General features: G+C 43.8%; 1 protein-coding gene across 3 annotated transcripts in view; it reads left to right on the plus strand.

Moving 5' to 3' along the window:
* The window catches only part of FGF18 (fibroblast growth factor 18), a 113,992-nt gene that overhangs the window by 89,766 nt on the left and 11,180 nt on the right, over positions 1–13,046 (plus strand). The window lies entirely within an intron of this gene.

Raw genomic sequence — 13,046 nt, forward strand, 5'->3', positions numbered from 1 at the left:
GTCTGTATGAAGCGTGCGGTGTATTTGGGGTTTTCTTTTTTTTGCGACTGGAAATGGCCAGGCTGCTCACTTTCTATGGTCCGGGGGATTCCCTAGAAGATTAGAGATGGGGTGCCTCCTGCCCCCAGTCTAGCCCAGTATCCTGTTTCCAACAGTGGCCAATTCAGGTTGCAAATACCTGGCAGCAGTGGTGTAGCGAGGGTGAGTGGCGCTTGAGGCAGGGGCACTCCTTCCCGCCCCTTCCCCCGTACATTTTTTAATTTTTCAGGTGTGAGCAACCTCATGAACTTGCTACCGGTGTCACATCAGCTCTCCCGCTGATGTCACGTCCTAGGTGTGGGGCCCGGAAGTGACATCAGAGAGAGGCAACACCGATGTGAGCAGCACGTTTGTGATGCTGCTCGCTCAGGGGAAGTGAAAGAGATATGAAGGGGTTGGAAAGGAGCGCGGGGTGGGGGAGGGGGACCACCCTCGGCCTCCCCTTGCTACACTATTATCTGGAAGAATCCAAAAGAGCAGCAACATTTCATGTTAGCAATTCCAGGGCAAGCCGTGGCTTTGCAGCTGGTCTTCATCGTTTGCTGTGAGTATGAGAGAGACGTCAGGGCCTTCCTTAATAACGTAGCCAGAGCCTTCGACAGGAAAAGCTCCTATTGGAACTTGAGAATCTTATTAGCTGCTGCCTCACGATTCTAAAGTTACAGAAATGTGTTATTGTGGTAGATTCTTGCTGACTGGCAGCATATCGTCAATTTGACTCTTTCCGTCCTAGCAATGGGTTGGCTGAACGTGAAGCTGTTTTCTGGAGTGAGAAAGCATCTATCGAGTCCAGGTGATGCTGAAATTTCATCACCCTGGAGGTCCAGTAGGGGTTTTATGCCTCGCTGCCATGAGGTGCAGTCTGGGAGATATCGAGTAAGCTGAGAAAAAAAAAGGAGAATTCTTTCGCTATGGGCTAGCCACGAACCTGGAAAGCAAGTAGAGAGAAACCTGTGCTTTTACACATCGTAACTTCCCGAGGAAAGAAAGTACGCTGAATTAACTCGGAACAGCAAAGGCATGCTATGATTATCACAGTCGTGTTTGGTGTAGTGGGATCTTTATTGTTTTGGACGTATTGAAAAATCCATTTAACCCCAGAGATAATCAGTCATATAACTGGAGAGTAGAGCATACCAATAATTCATACATAGGGGAAACGAGGCCAATTCTACACATACCTGCCACTTACATATATCACAGGGGCCAATAATTGGTAGTTAGGCGAGGGGGGTGAGGGTGGAGGCGGTGTCGCAGGGTGTATACAGGATGGGCCAACAGCAGGTATATAACCAAAATCCTTCGGACCAGGCATATTTTGTTTTTTGGAGTTTTGTTTTGTTTTCAGAATGATAATGTTAAGTCAGAAAAGGGCTCAATCTAAAGCTTCATATTTTTTGCCCTATGCAGCGTTTTTCTGGTTTTCATTCATTTCTGCTCATCACCCTCACTGTAAAATGTCAACAGCTTATCTTTCTGTTTCTTTAAGTCAGATATGGTTGTTGTTCCCATACCACATTCTTCAGTCAGCTATTGTACAGACATATCTTCATCAAGCTTCTTCAATACCTCAACTTTCTGTCCTCCAGGTACCTATCCACGCTACAGGGCTTCAAAGAAGGTTTGGATAGGTACCTGGAGGACAAAGAGATTGAGGGGTACAGATAGGAGTTGAGGTAAGTTATAGGGATAGGATTAGAGGCAGTAGAAAAATTAGACAGGGACACTGTTCAGGCAATTAGGCTTGATGGGCCGCCGCGGGTGCGGACCGCTGGGCAAGATGGACCTCTGATCTGCCTCAGCGGAGGCAACTTCTTATGTTCTTATGTCATCAGATTTTCCAAACGGAAAATCCGGACCCCCCTAGACACGCCCAGTTCCACCTACCCCTGCCCTGGACCTACCCCCCAATCCTGCTCTAGCCCCGCCCCAGCCCTTCCCCCACTGCACGCACGGATGCCCTCCTGCCTGACGGTGATTTGTTACAAGCTGGGTTTTGAAAAGCCGTCCAGACCCATGGACATGTGTGGGGAAATCCAGATGTTTGGTAACCCTACGACTGACAGAGCTAAACAGATCCTTTTCTACTTCTCACTGTTCTGAGTGGAATCAGCATCGCTCTGTGCCACTTTCCAGCCCTCCAACCTGAACTGCACAGAAATCAGGAGAAATGCATGCACCTATTTTCATGTCAGCGTGTGTCACATCGGGGAAATGAACTACTTCCTGTTTGCATCAAATTTTGGATTTTGGAGCTTTTGGGGTTTTGAATAAAGGATCTTGTGCCTTTATATATTCATTATTTATTTTTATTTTATAGGTATAAAAGCTTCACACAAATGCTATTTGTGACACCTGTAAATTAAAAAGAAATAATGAATCAATACTGTCTACCTACTTTTGGCCCACTCTGTACTGCCGTGTTTTGCAAACTGTGCGCCTCCTGAGATTTCAGGTGTGCCACGGCACACCGGGGAGGAGGAGAGGCACCGTTGCTGGCTGACTGCCTACAGGACTTGCCTCTTGCGATGAGAGGCACGTCCTGTAGGCAATCAGCCAGTGCCAATGGCTCTCCTTCTCTCCGGCCCTCTTCCATGCTGGCGTCTGAAGGGCCTTCGCGCATGTCAATGTGAGGACATCACGCATGCACGTGACGTCAACACAGCGACACCCACGCACTTCCAGGTGCCTCGAGATGCGGCCACTACCTTTAGTGTGTTGCAGCACGAGAAAGTTTGCAGGACACTGCTGTACTGTATATGACCAGAGCATGGGCATATGTCCGCCTGCTGTGTGTAACTTAACTTTCAGTTATTTGGCTCACTTGGTAGACTTACCTCTAGGAAAGGGGATGAGATTTGGTATTCTTCTTTTTCAAGCAGTTTACATATTCTATGCAGGTGCTTGTTTTGTTCCTGGGGCAATGGAGGATGAAGTAACTTCCCCAGAATCTCAAGGAGCTGCAGCACGGCCACTTAAGCCAAGTTAAACTAGGGTTCTCTAATGGCATCATGGCACCCAGATGTTGCTATGAAAACAGTGCCTAAATGGAAGAGCCAGTTTATGGAGCTGCCTCCTTCCTATAAGTGCCTTCTTTAAGTGTGTTCTCTAAAGAAAAGAAGGTGCCTAGTCTATAGGACACTCCGCAAGTGGCAGAGACCATCTAGGCCAATGGTCTCAAACTCGCGGCCCGGGGGCCATATGCGGCCTGCCAGGTACTATTTTGAGGCCCTCGGTATGTTTATCATAATCACACAAATAAAATAAAACAGTCTCTTGATCATATGTCTCTTTAGCCATAAATTACAATATTATTTGAAAGACTTAGCCAAAAGGAAAGATTTATAAACTATAAAAGAGTTTTACCTCGTTAAAAATAGTCATTTCTTTAATAAGACATTAACTATTTTTTTCTGAGGCCCTTCAAGTACCTACAAATCCAAAATGTGGCCCTGCAAAGGGTTTGAGTTTGAGACCACTGATCTAGGCCCAACCATAGTTCATATAAAAGTCTACGTCTAGATATGCATGAATGCACGTCCGTAAATAATATTCTCTCATTCATGTATAAGACTGGTGAGACCGCATTTAGAAGCTCGAAGAATGGTCTGAAATTTGGCAGCTAAAATTTAAAGCTAAGAAAACTATGATATCTGAATCAAAGAATAAAGAAAGCTCATGACATTGAGGAGGGATGAAGAGGAAGGTCTGGAGAATAAAAGCTTGAAGATATTCTATTCAACATTATTTACTAAAATTCATATTCCCTATAATGCAGTCTTAACTAATGTCTAAGCACTGGACAGGATAAAGAGTGTTTTGCGTAGTTCTTGGGCGCTGAGGCATATTTTGCTTGGTATTAAGTCATTTAGAAGTTCTTGGGTTGATATTCATTGGCTCTGATACTGATAGGAGCAGTTTCTACCTGGATAAAAGCTCTGATTTTCAGCAAAATTGTCTCTTACTTCCTGACTGCCCTGGCCTGAACCAGATACCTCCTAATGACATAAATCTGCAAGGCCAACTTAGTGACTAGAGCCCAAAAATGCACTTGCACTCAAAATGTTAAGGGCAGTTACACACGTACATTAGAGCGGGTTTTAGCGCCGGCAGTGGCGGTAACTGCTCTGATGCTCATATGAGCGTCGAAGCGGCGCTAAAACCCGCACTGTGCGTTCGTAAGAGAGGGGGTTAATTAGCTAACAATGTGCTGACTGCCATTAACAACCATTATTGACTATTGGAGGTAACTGTCCCTAGTCAGTGTTCTATATATTGCGCACACAAATTCCAAAGCGCACAGCTATGAGGGGGGCATGAACCTGGGAGGGGCATGGGTGAGATGGGGGCGGGACTGGCAATTGCATGCATAGGTTATAGAATATTCGCATTTTCAAGGGGCGTTCAATAATTTATCTACCTCAGTAGGAAAGAAAAGAGTTTTCAAAAAATGTTTATTTTATTTTTCAGTATAGTCCTCCGATAGCACCATACAATTTCATCCACTATTCCTGCAATGACTTTAACCCCTTTGAAAAGAATTCTTCTGTTTGACCTTCAAACCAGGATGTCACAGCTTCCTCAACGTCTTCATCACTTGAAAATCGCTGTCCATGGAGAGATTTCTTCAAAACTCGGAACAGGAAATAATCTGTGGGAGCCAGGTCAGGACTTTAGGATGGATGGTTCAGCTGCTGAAACCCACATTCTCGGATGGCAGCCTGTGATTGTCCTGACATGTGGACCAGCGCATTGTCGTGATGAAGCAGCAATGCATGTTGTGAGTTTTCCTCATGTTTTCTCCTTGATTGACTCCCGCAAATCGATCATTGTGTTGGCACAACTCTCCTCGGTTATGGTTATCTTGTGTGGCATGAACTCCAGAAGCAAAAGTCCTTCATTATCCCAGAAGACAGTTGCTATGACTTTGCCTGCAGATTTTTTCTGTCTTGAACTTTTATGGGGTGGAGGATGACTTGTGCTTCCACTGCATTGACTCCATTTTGGACTCAGGATCTCTGTGGTAGACCCAAGTCTCATCTCCAGTCAACAAACTATGAAAAAAATTTGCTTGGTCTTCACGGAGCATGTCCAAGTTCTTCTGTCAGTATTGGAGCCTTGTGGCCTTCTGACATAGCGTCAGCATTCTTGGAACCCATCTTGCACTAGTCTTGGACATGCCCAACTTTTCATGAATTATTTTCCAAACTGTATCTGTCGAGATGCCCATTTCTTCAGCTATTTGGGAAACCTTAATTCATCTGTCTGACAAAATTAAATCCTTGACTTTTTTGTACATTTCTGTGGAAGTTGCTTCCACAGGCCATCCAGTGTGAGGGTCATCGTCAATGGACTCTCTACCCCACTTAAACTGCTTGCTCCAAAATTTTACTTTGTAGGATGATGGAGCAGACTCACCATAAACTGCAGTCATGCGTTCATGGATCTCCTTTGGCTTTTTTCCTTCTTTTGTGAAACATTTTATCACTGAACGGTGCTCAAAATCTAGCAGTTTCTTACTTGATTTGCACGAGGACTCTCCTGCCATCCTGTCTCTTGGAATGTTAGACTCGCACTGAACCACAACTGTGCATGAGAAACCTTGAGACATGTCACAACATTTCAACATGTTTGCTACTTTCGTTCATATTTGAGTAGATAAATTATTGAATGCCTCTTGTACGTGTGTAACTGCCTATAGTTAGGCTTGAGCATTTACACCAGCCATTTGGCCTAATGTTAGACATGTAAATGTAGACTTATGCTAGTGCTCTATGGCATTTGTGCATGTACGTGCTGTTATAGAATCTGCGCTCGGCATGCAGCATTCCGGTGGCCAACTTTAGTCGACCTATTGAGAATTACCCCCGTAATGCTGAGGCAGTTCAAGGGAGCAGACGGATGATGTCCAGGTATCACGCTATTCACCAAATTAGCTGCCTCACATGTTTTCAAGTTTATTTAAAATTTTCTATTCCGCTCTAGGGAAAACCTTCAAAGGTGGCTTACAATCTAAAACATATTTAAAATAAAAAAAATAATCAACACATAATACAAACCTAAATAAAAATTAACATCAATGATATGCTTTTGTCTTCCAAGATCCTCACAGCGCTACCCGTTATACCTGAGAATAGGCATCAGAAAAAAGATAAGTCTTTAAGTTTTCCTTAAACTTATCTAGTTCCCTGTCTAACGGTGTTGAATCATCAGTGGTACTGGTGACAACTTCACAGCCGGATGGTACACCCTGGCACTGAATATTCAGGTGTAAGTTTAAATGCTGCAGTTAGCATTTTCAAGTAATGTTGACTGTGGTGTGGAGTTTATATATCGCTGGTTTTATTTTTAAGGTAATATATTACAGGGTTTTGGTAAGGAAACTGGCATCTTTGTAGATGTGATATATCTCTGTTGTGGGTCCTAGATAAAGTAGCACAAAGACTCCCAAAGAATAATGGGGATGTTTTTCAAAGCCAGCTAAGGAAATGGATTCTGCTGGTCATAACATAACATCATAACAAATTTTGAGACCGCATAGCCATGAGTTCAATGCGGCTAACAAAAGATTATGCTATGAAAAAATACAAGAAATGATTTGAAGTACAGAGAGATCTAATTACTCAGAAATATAGAGAAGAGAAAGGTTTTCAGCAATTTTCTAAAATGTTCATAAGACGTAGATCATAGTGTCAGGCTGTACTTGAATACTGCCAATTTTTAATCTAGAATTTAATGCCGACATTTCTACAAATGTTGACTTACAAATCTCAAAGGGAGAAAACTAAAAAAATCTCACGCTTGATATTTAAGTGCATTTGTACAAAGACTGAAAATCTCCCTTTCGCCAAGTGCTCCCCCCTGTGGCAGCTCAGAAAATGGAAGCTCTCTGAACACTGCAGCAGGGACTTCTTCTCCCTGCTCACTTGCAGACCAATGCTCAGGAGAATACCATGAGAACAGCGCTGAAAAATAACTTCCTAATGTTCAACCCTAATAGCATGCAAATCATATGCACACTATTAACGCTGAACATTGGGAAATTGCTTTTCAGAAGCTGACTGGCTCATGCACACAAGAGCTGCAAAGTAAGCAAAGCTCTTGTGCGTATGTCCGGTAAAACTGGGGAGCTGGGAAGAGGACAGTTACTGCCATGTCAGATGACTTTGGAAATTCCCATGAAGAAAAAAAACTGCGTGTGGCATACATCTCCTCCATTCCCTGCCTGCCTTCTTCTCTCCCTCTCTAATTTCCAGGAGCCCTGCTTTCAGAATCTGCCAGCAGCACCAGCCTGTTAACAGTAGGTTGCCGAAGGTCCGCTAAATACCAAAATCCTAATGCCAGCTCCAAGCTGGCATTAGGTTTCAGTAGGGCAGAGTTTCTGTTGGGGTGCTGTTTCTGAGCATTGGGAGGGATTGGCTTAGTAGCTGGTTAAGAACATAAGAATAGCTTTACTGGGTCAGACCAATGGTCCGTCAAGCCCAGTAGCCTGTTCTCACGGTGGCCAATCCAGGTCACTAGTACCTGGCCGAAACCCAAGGGGTAGCAATATTCCATGCTACCGATCCAGGGAAAGCAGAGGCTTCCCCCATGTCTTTCTCAATAACAGACTAATGGCTTTTCCTCCAGGAACTTGTCCAAACCTTTCTTAAAACAAGCTACGCTATCCGCTCTTACCACAACCTCTGGCAATGTGTTCCAGAGCTTAACTATTCTCTGAGTGAAAAAAAATTTCCTCCTATTGGTTTTAAAAGTATTTCCCTGTAACTTCATTGAGTAGACTCCAAAGGTATCTCTTTGGGCCTTTTGGCCTTGAACCGTATAGAGTTAAGTACTTTTTTGGTTTCTTTACAAATATGTGGATATAGTTTGAAGAATTTTTGGTGAAAATATTCACTTAATTTTGCAATAAATAAATTTAAAAAAATCAACAAAGTTTTGATAGAAATCATACCCCAGTAAGACTGATTGGAGGGTGAGGTTTGGGCGTTTTTTTTTTTCAGTTCAAAAAAAAATTTTTTATTGGTTTTTGGAAAACATAAAAAAACTGAAGTACAAAAAGAAGAGCTTCCAAGGAAGCACAGGTTATAAACCGGGTGATGACACCCATCCAGTATATTCAATTACATAATAAGAAGTGGCAATAACAAGATAAATGAACAGTAAACAGTATATCAATCATGTTAGTATGCACATCATAAAAGCCTATACGAACGAGGAACAAGCTTCGTATGGGATAGTGAAGGGAGTAAATTGAGAGAGATAAGATACAATATAGTCCACGCTAAAACAGTGCACATGTGACTGTATATCGTCAGCAGACAATGACAAAATAGTATGAAATAAAATAAAGAGAAAATAAAGGAAAGATCAAACCAGAATACTATAGGTAAATGATCCGGTTTATGGTCAAGGGTCTAAGTGCTGATGTTTGCCAGAATCGACCAAGTTTTATCAAAAGTCGCTCTAGATTTATGGCAGTCAGCCATATGTCGTTCAAATTTATTGTGGAGGCACATTGAATTCCACCATTGGTTATAATCTAATTTTGTAAAATCTTTCCAATTATGTAAAATAAGTTGAATGGCTAGAATTAATAAAAGGGTAAAAAGGCGGTCATGATACACAGATAGATGGGCAGTGAGTGCCGAGGAACCCAGAATCAAAATATCAAATGAGAAAGGATCAGTGAAAGAGAAAATTTTAGAAATCGTGTGCCAGATCGAATTCCAGAAAATCTGCAAATGGGGGCAATCATAGAGCATATGCCGCAAGGAGCCTTCAGATGCTTTGCAAGACCAGCAAGAGTTAACTGAGGACTTCATTATTTTGGCTGATTTAATAGGAGTCCAGAAGGCTCTATGATAGAGGAAAAGAGCTGTTTGTCTATGAGAGGCTGAGTGAAGGGATTTAAATAATCTGGGCCATAACGCCAACCATAATTGCTCGGTAATAGGGGATTGCGACATCGGATCCCATTTAGAGATGGATTCGACGAGGAAAGGATATGATTTTGCCTGCATATACTTGTACCAATTTGAAGATTGACCTTTGGAAGCAGATTTTGAGATCCTTTTCTGTGTTTTTAAAAAATAATATACACCATAAGCACATGAACTTTCTCTCATTTGTTGGAAACACTGGATAGTTAGTGCCAGGGTGTTCTGGGGTGGATTCTGGATGGCTAACTGGACATGATGGACCATGTATAATGCAGTTCTAACTATCCCAGGCATGGCATGAAATATCAACTGAACCCAAATGCCAAAAGCCTGGATTTTCAGTACTGCTACCCAGACAGGGGCTGGCATTGTATAGCCGGCCTAATTCAGACCATAGTGGTCAGCGCTGTCAAAATCACTGAATATCGGAGGGCTAGATTGTGAACCCAAATTCAAACTGTCACACCAATGTACTTATCTGAGGGACAAGTAGCTTTCCTTTAGTCTCTTTTGGGATCTGGATTGCTAACAAAAGGTAAAAACAGCTTTGGCTTTGTAAAAGTTGTTTTCACTTTTGTGGTCTAATGAGGAAACTGTGTTATTGTAACAGAAGACTTTCATCCAAACAGCAAACCTTGAGAGTGTGAATGTAAGCCCTGCTTGCCTGGAAAAAGCAGTAGAAAGAGAGAGCGAGTCTTTTATCTCTGTGGCCTCCCAGCCTACAGCAGGGCAGCAAACACACCAGGTACCATAAAACAGCGAGAATCAGGGAGCCTAGAGCAAATGGTCCAGCTCAAGAGATTTATGGAAGGAAAATGCACCAAATGCTTGCAATGTAACCTCTTCATTCCTAATTCAGGGATCAGAGTCTTGAAAATATGGGCCTGTGTTCAGGGTCCCTGGTGACAATGGGGATCTGAGGTATCCTAGCTTGCTTAGGGTCTGTGTCTGTTGGAAGCCCCCTTTAAGAACTCTGTGGAGAAACAGGTCTGATTTGTCCCTCTGCCTTAGATAATCCAGGTTTTCTCTCTTTTGCAATCTAAGAGTCCTAGCTCCTCTCGGCCCTTCAGATTCTGCTGCATGACTTCTATTCCTCCTCAAGTCACTTCATTGGCTCTGCAGCCATTTCCAAACTGTTCAAACTCCTCTGATTGACCTACAAGTGCAGCCCCTCAATATCTCTCCTCACTTAGCTCCCCTTATGTTCCCCCCCATACTCTGTTCATCCTATCCGTACCTCTTCTCCACTGCCAACTCTAGACTCCGTCCCTTCTATCTTGCTCCGCCCTCTGCCTGGAACAGACTGCCTGAGTCAATACGTCAAGGTCCGTCTCTAGCAGTATTTCAAGGCTGCTTTCAACTCCTAACTCCCACTCACCATAAGATACCTAGGTCCATCCTACCATTCTCTCTGCAAGAAATTCCCCAACCTCTATAGGTCCAGTTTGTCTGTCAAAATTAGATTGTAAGCTCTTCAGAGAAGGGACCGTCTAGCACTGCGCATGCCTTTAGTAGTAGGGATTCCCTGCACCTCGCCTTGTTCCATTTTAGTGTTCTTCCTGCACTCTCATGCTTCCTTCTCCCCTGCCTAGACTTTCTCTACTTATCTCTCACTTTCCTGGGTCTCTCAGGCTACAGAGCCAGAAAGAGTTTAGATATAGATGGAATTATGCCAAGGGGTCTCATGGCTTCACAAGTCCCTTACCCCCATGGTGATGCATTAAGAGGGTAATTCTAGAAAGAAGGGAACATTTAGATACCAAGAAATTACATTAAGTTAACCCACATATGTACATATACTGTATATACATACCTGCAAATGTTTTTTTGATTATACGTTCATAATTCTCTCCAATTTACTGATAACGACTACAAACTACAAATCGTTTAGAAAAGAAATAAAAACCATCCTATTCAAGACATCCTTGAAGACAAACTAACTCCGCAAGGCTAATCCCTAATCCCAATTCTCTGTAGCAATTCACTCTACTATTCAATTCCTCTGGAAATGGCCAGATAACTTCTTTTGTAATCTGCCTTGAACTGCAAGGTATTGGCGGAATAGAAATCACTAATGTAATATAGAAACATAGAAACATAGAAATAGACGGCAGATAAGGGCCAAGGCCCATCAAGTCTGCCCACCCCAGTGATCCTCACTATCTATCTTTGCGGATAGATCCCACATGTCTATCCCATCTGGCCTTAAAATCCGCCACACTGGTGGCCTCAATAACCCGAAGTGGAAGACTATTCCAGCGATCAACCACCCTTTCAGTGAAGAAGAACTTCCTAGTGTCACTGTGCAGTTTCCCGCCCCTGATTTTCCACGAATGCCCCCTTGTTGCCGCGGGACCCTTGAAGAAGAAGATGTCTTCTTCCACCTTGATGCGGCCCGTGAGATATTTGAATGTCTCGATCATGTCTCCCCTCTCTCGACGCTCCTCGAGTGAGTAGAGCTGCAAATTCCCCAACCGCTCCTCGTACGGGAGCTCCCTGAGTCCCGAGACCATCCTGGTGGCCATTCTCTGGACCGACTCCAGTCTCAGCACATCCCTGCGGTAATGCGGCCTCCAGAATTGCACACAGTACTCCAGGTGCGGTCTCACCATGGATCTATACAGTGGCATAATGACTTCAGGTTTACGGCTGATGAAACTCCTGCGTATGCAACCTATGATTTGCCTTGCTTTGGATGAAGCTTGCTCCACTTGGTTTGCCGACTTCATGTCTTCCCTGACAATCACTCCCAAGTCTCTTTCTGCTACAGTTCTTGTCAGGATCTCGCCATTTAGGGTGTAGATCTTGCATGGATTCTGGCTTCCCAGGTGCATGACTTTGCATTTTTTGGCATTGAAACTGAGTTGCCAGGACCTAGACCAGTGCTCCAGCAGAAGTAAGTCATGCACCATATCGTCTGTCATTGCTTTTTTGTCTGTTGTGCTTTTGCTCACTACATTGCACAGTTTGGCATCATCGGCAAACAATGTTATTTTACCTCGAAGCCCTTCTGTCAGGTCTCTTATATAGATGTTGAACAAGATCGGGCCTAGGACGGAGCCCTGTGGCACTCCACTTATCACCTCCGACATCTCGGAGGGAGTGCCATTCACCATCACCCTCTGAAGCCTACCTCCAAGCCAGTTCCCAACCCATTTTGTTAAAGTGTCGCCCAAACCTAAAGAACTCATCTTGTTCAGCAACCTGCGGTGTGGCACGCTATCAAATGCTTTGCTGAAATCCAGATAGACGATGTCCAGGGACTCACCAACATCCAGCTTCCTCGTCACCCAGTCAAAGAAGCCGATCAGGTTGGATTGGCACGATCTCCCCTTAGTAAATCCATGTTGGCGGGGATCCCGCAGATTCTCCTCGTCCATGATCCTATCCATTTGGTGTTTGATTAGGGTTTCCATTAGTTTGCTCACTATTGAAGTGAGACTCACTGGTCTGTAGTTTGCCATATCCACCCTGGAGCCTTTCTTGTGTAGTGGAATGACGTTAGCCGTCTTCCAGTCCATCGGGACGTTACCTGTACTAAGGGAGAGATTAAAGAGCGCGGATAGTGGTTCCGCCAAGACATCTCCCAACTCCCTGAGTACCCTAGGGTGTAGGTTGTCAGGCCCCATTGCCTTGTTGACCTTGATTTTTGACAGCTCGCAGTAGACGCTGCTGGGTGTAAATTTGAAATTACTAAACGGGTCTACTGATTTAATCCTTGTATGTGGTTGAGGGCCGATTCCCGGCACCTCGCGGGTGAAGACTGAACAGAAGTATTCATTTAACAGTTGGGCCTTTTCCGAGTCCGTCTCCACATGGTCTCCGTCTGGTTTTCTGAGTCGTACTATCCCGCCTGAGTTCTTTTTCCTGTCACTAATATACCTGAAGAAGGATTTATCTCCCTTCTGGATATTCTTTGCTAGAGACTCCTCCATGCGGAATTTGGCCTCTCTAACTGCCGCTTTGACGGCTCTTGATTTGGTCAGATAATCTACTCTGGAGTCCTGTGTCCCTGATTGTTTGTAAGAGATGAATGCTTTTTTCTTCTCTTTGATGAGGTCTGAG

This window comes from Geotrypetes seraphini, chromosome 18 (assembly GCF_902459505.1).
Source record: "Geotrypetes seraphini chromosome 18, aGeoSer1.1, whole genome shotgun sequence".
NCBI lineage: Eukaryota > Metazoa > Chordata > Amphibia > Gymnophiona > Dermophiidae > Geotrypetes > Geotrypetes seraphini.